Here is a 6,000-nt window from a genome sequence, read left to right as displayed (position 1 = left end):
CACGAAAGGAAATACATGCATATATATATACATACATATATAAATCACCCTCCCCTACTTACCCACGCACACAAAAAAACCACCACGTCTTTTTTTAATGTCACATTTTAAAGTCTGTTTTGTACATTTGGGTTGGGTGGTGGAGTGACTCATGATCTTTGAATGCTTAAGATAAGCAATACTGCACGACTGCTTTCACAATTCTTACAACTTTGTAGCCATACAACCTATGGATCGAATCTTGAAGTTCTCACTCAGGCAAAATTCCCTATGGAAATCAATGGAAGTGTTGACTGCTTAAGGATTCAGGATTTATCCCCATGTATCTGACTGTCAGGAAATGTACAGCACTTGGCTATTCCCCTTTTTTATATTCATTCCCAGACCTCAGGGACAATGCATTTCAAGGGGATTATTTCAGCTCTGAGATGGTCAGAAAATCATCTTAGCTTTGTGCCTTGTACGACCACTGAAAGTGTGCTATCATTGCCCCTAATATGCACAGTCTACTCCCCTGCCTCATTCACTACTGATAAGGAAATGCACCATACACCAGCATGTAAAAGCATTTACAGTTCATATTTGTCTCACATGAGTTCTAAAAATTAAAAAAAAAAACTAGTCAGTGCTGAGCCAGATGAAACCCTGACACAGCTAATCAGTATCTAACTGGAAGAGAGCTAGTTGAAACTGAAACTATCACTTCAGTGTATGGGAAGTGCCACTTTATATCCGGAGCTTTTGTTGCTAGAATAAGAAATACATATTACTGGAATAAATGTACCTAAACACAAAAGCAGGAACATAAAGAGTTTTGCTGTCTAACTATCATCAGAGAGAGCAGAACTTGGTGATATGTTCACAATAAAATCCCAGGTCACATGGTATTCTCCTCATTTCTAATTTCCTTATGAATTCCATGCACAATTCGTTTTTCGGGGGTTACTGGCATTCATGAGCTTTTCAAGGGAACTTTACTTTAGTTTTGGGCCAATTTTATTCGCAATCTCCTTTTCAAGGCCAAAAGAAATTCAGACATTTTTGACTGAGTTATTTGGGGCTACTCAAATCTGAAACTTGAAGTTGTTCTCAGTGGGTGTGAAAAGAGGGAGCTTGGAACTGAAGAACATATTTAGATTAACCTCAATGAACCAAAAACAATGGGTTTCCCTCAACTCTAAGGCTATGTCTAGACTACATTCCTCTTTCGACAGAAGAATGTAAATGAAGCACTTCTAAATTGCAAATGAAGCATTGATTTACAAATGTCACGCTTCATTTGCATAATGGATTCCAATTACTTTTTCGACAAAGGATTTTTCAAAAAAAAAAAAACCATGGTCTAGATGTGGTTCTTTAAAAAAAAACACACCTTTTTCTAAAGAACTGTAAGCCTCATTTTATCAGGCATTAGGGTTCTTTCAAAAAAGGGTGGTTTTTTTTAAAGAACCGCGTCTAGACCGTGGTGTGGTTTTTTTTAAATCCTTTGTGAAAAAGTGATCGGAATCCATTAAGCAAATGAAGCGTGGAATTTGTAAATCAGCACTTCACTTGCAATTTTGAAGTCCTTTGTTTACATTCCTCTGTTGAAAGAGGAATGCAGTCTAGATGTAGGTGAATGCTTTGCATGAGAAGCAGTGTGCACTAGGGCTGAGCATGTCTTGAGTTTGAATCCTGGTTCTTCTATTGAACCACTCCGTGGTTCTGGATAAATCATTCCAGTCCTCTGCATGAGTTTCTCCATCTGTTATCTGCATATCTTCCCCAAGGGATGTTGTAGCTAAATAGCTTTAAGTCTGATTCCAACTTTACTTATTGAGAGTATCAGATAGCAGCCAGAGAAACCAGACATTACGTGTCTGAAGTTGGGCACCACACAAACTGAGACCCCAAATTAATGAGCACCTTGGAAAATGAAGGCTGCATGTGGGAAATGTTAACTATTATTGTCTTATGATCTGGAATAATAAGGGCTCCATTTCTGCAAGCTGCTTCAGACTGGGCCTAACTTTAAGTACCTGTGTAGTCTCATTGAAGTTTAAATTAGCTATGTTGTTCCGTGCTTTGCTGATATAAACGCAGAAATTGCTTCAAACCAGAACACAGGGTCCAAGGCCCCCCTCGAATTTTAGGGATATTCAGATTGAGCTCTGAAGCCAGCTTTGATGAGGGGTGATCACTTGTTGCCAAGTATGATCATCTTCCATGGCAGTTGTGGACCCTCAGGTGGCTGATAAGGCCAATCCTTGAAGCACAAGTTCTATTATAGTGAGAACAGATGTTTCTAGGTATAGCAGAAGGCTGTTGACTGTGAGTAGAAGCCAGTCTCCCCTGCTTCTTGCACCTCTTCTCCTCCTCAGCTTGGTGAGCAAATTCAAAATGCAGGGAGCCAGCGCATAGGACTTGTCTCCATTTTGAGTGATCCTGGGTGAGTGTCTCCCAAGTGTCAACATGCATGTTGCACTTCTTTACGTTATCCTTTAGCAAGTCCTTATAATGTTTCCATTGTCCTCCTATGTTATGGTATCCTTCTTTCAACTGAAAAAATAGGACCGGTTTTGAGACATGATAGTCTGGCATCCAAACAATGTGACCAGTCCAGCGAAGTTGCGGATGGATGATCATTGCCTCAATACTGGTGGTCTTTGCCTCTTCCAGAACACTGATGTCAATGCACCTCTTCCCATTTGATCTTAAAGATCTTGAGGAGGCAGGGTTGGTGATACCTCAAGGACTTTCAAGTGATGTCTGTAGGTTATCCAAATTTCAGACCTATACAATTGGGAGAATGATGGTTTGATAGACAAATGGTGTCTTTTTGAATATCATGATCTTCAAAAACCCAGTGCCATAAAAGAGCAAAGCCTGAACTGGCACAGCACAGATGATGTTGGATTTCTACACCAATATCGAGGAAGGGGAAGAGAGTATTTGGATACAGACTGGCTAACCTAGTGAGGAGGGCTTTAAACTAGGTTTGACAGGGGCAGGTCACCAAAGCCCACAGGTAGATGAAAAACATGGAGACTTGGGAGATGGCTCAGAAATGGGAAGAAGCATGGGCTACAATAGCAGAGCTAAAGGAGGGACAAAGCAGAACTGGGGGGCAAAACCAAATCAGAATATTAGATGCCTGTGTGCAAATGCAAGAAGTATGGGGAATAAGTAGGAAGAATTTGAAGTGCTAATAAATAAACACAACTATGACATAATTGGTATCACAGAGATTTGGTGGGATAATACATGATTGGAATATTGGTATAGAAAGGTACAGCTTGCTCAGGAAGGATAGGCAGGGGAAAAAAGAGAGAAGATGTTGTGTTATGTATTAAAAATGAATATACTTGGACTGAGGTGGAGATGGACATTGGAGACAGACTTGTTGAGAGGGTTAAGTTAAAAGGAGTAAAAAACAAGGGTGATATCATGCTAGGAGTCTACTGCAGACCACCTGCCCACGCAGAAGAGGTGAATGAGGCTTTTTTTAAACAACTAACAAAATCATCCAAAGTGCAGGACTTGGTGGTGATGGGGGACTTCAACTATCCAGACATCTGTTGGGAAACTAACACAGCAGGACTCATTTTATCCAGTAAAATCTTGGATAAAATAGGAGAAAAAATTTTATTTCATAAGGTTGAGAAAGCTACTGAGGGAAGCTGTTCTAGATTTGATTTTAACAAATAGGGAGGAACTGGTTGAAACTTGAAAGTGGAAGGCAGCTTGGGTGAAAGTGATCATGAAATCACAGAGTTCATGATTATAAGGAATGGTAGAAGGGAGAACAGAAAAATAGAGGCAATGGGTTTTAGGAAGGTAGATTTTAGTAAACTCAAAGAGCTGGTAGGTGAGGTCCCATGGGAAACAAGACTAAGAGGAAAAACAACTGAAGAGAGTTGAAAGTTTATTAAAGGGATATTATTAAGAGCCCAAAAGCAAAGCAGTTCACTGCATAGGAAAGATAGAAAGTATGGCTTAGACCATCTTGGATCAACCAGAATATCTTGCATGAGCGGATAGAGGAGGTATCTGAACCTTTAGCTATCATCTTTGAAAAATCATGGGAGTCAGGAAAGATTCCATAAGACTCTAAAGGGGCAAATATAGTGTCCATCTATAAAAAGGAACATAAGAAAAACACATGAAACTGCAGACCAGTCAGTTTAACTTCTGCATCAGGGAAGATAATGGAGCAAGTAATTAAGGAATTAATCTGGTAGACAATAAGGTGATACAGCCAACCTGGAATTGTAAAGAACACATCTTGTCAGACCAATATGATAGCTTTCTTTGATAGGATAAAAGTGTTATGGATACGGGAAAAGCTGTGGACGTGGTATATCCAGACTTTAGTAAGGCATTTGACATGGTTGCATTTGGCCTTCTTATCAATAAACTAGGGAAATAGAACCTAGCTGGGGCTACTATGAGGTGGGTGCATAACTGGCTGGATAACTATTCTCAGAGAGTCATTATTAATGGTTCACAATCATGCTGGAAGGTCATAACTAGTGGGGTTCCACAGGGGTCTGTTTTGAGACCAGTTCTGTTCAATACTTTCACCAACTATTTAGATGATGACATAGAGAATACAATTATTAAGTTTGCAGAGGATAACAAGCTGAAGGGGGTGGAGGTGAATTGCAAGTGATTTGGAGGATAGGGTCAAAATTCAAAATGATCTGGACAAACTAGAGAAATGGTCTGAGGTAAACAGGATGAAATTTAACAAGCACAAATGCAAAGTACTTCACTTAAGAAGGAACAATCCGTTTCACACATACAGAATGTGAAGCAACTGTCTAGGAATGAGTACTGCAGAAAGGGATCTAGAAGTCATAGTGGGTCACAAGCTAAATAGGAGTCAACAGTGTGTTGCTATTGCAAAAAAGCAAACATGGTTCTGGGATGTATTACCAGGAGTATTGTAAGCAAGACACGAGAAATCATTCTGCTCTACTCTATGCTGATTAGGGGTCAGTTGGAATATTGTGTCCAGTTCTGGGAACCACAGTCCAAGAAAAATTTCAAGAAGGTCCAGAGAAGAGCAGCAGAAATTATTAAACATCTAGAAAACATGAGCTATGAGGGAAGACTGAAAGAACTGGGTTTGTTTAGTTTAGAAAAAAAAGACTGAAAGGGGACATGATAGCGATTTTCAAGTATCTAAAAGGGTGTCACAAGGAGGAGGGAGAAAAATTGTTCTCCTTGGCCTCTGATGATAGGACAAGAAGCAATGGTCCTAAATTGCAGTAAGTGAGGTTTAGGTTGGACATTAGGAAAGATTTCCCAACAGTCAGGGTAGTTAAACACTGGATTAAATTGCCTAGGGAGATAGTAGAATCTCCATCCCTAGAGATATTTAAGAGCAGGTTGGATACACATCTATCAGGGATGATCTAAACCAGTGGTCCCCAACGTGGTGCTCAGGGGTGCCGTGGCGCCCACTGGGGCATTTATGTGCGCCACCTAGTGACCAGGGCTGTCCTGAGCCATTCTTGCGCCCTGGGCCCCAGGTACCTGGTGCATGTGCGGCCCCTGCCACGGGCACGTGGAGCATGCACAGTGCCGCCCCTGAGTACACGGCACATGCGCAGCCCCCGCTCCGAGTGTATGGCTGCCCCAAAAGGTTGGGGACCACTGATTTAGACAGTGCTTGGTCCTGCTGTGAGGGAAAGGGGCTAGATTTGATGACCTCTCGAGGTCCCTTCCAGTTCTAGTATTCTGTGATTATATGGTTCTATGAATATCTGCATTGGTTGAAAGATAACTTCCAAGGAAGAGAAAATTATTGACATTCGCTAGTGTGTCTCTGTTGATTTTAATAGATGAGTCATATGGTACCTCATTTGGAGAGGGCTGATGGAGCACTTTGGTCTTGTTGATGTTGAGGGTGAGACCAAGATGTGCATAAGCATCAGCAAAAACATTCAGGATAGTTTGAAGATCTCTCACAGAATGGGCAAAAACTGCATTGTCATCAGCATACCAAAATTCCAC

This window comes from Pelodiscus sinensis, chromosome 15, assembly GCF_049634645.1.
Source record: "Pelodiscus sinensis isolate JC-2024 chromosome 15, ASM4963464v1, whole genome shotgun sequence".
Lineage (NCBI taxonomy): Eukaryota > Metazoa > Chordata > Testudines > Trionychidae > Pelodiscus > Pelodiscus sinensis.
The sequence above is the reverse complement of the archived record's forward strand: the minus strand, read 5'-3'. Positions refer to the sequence as shown.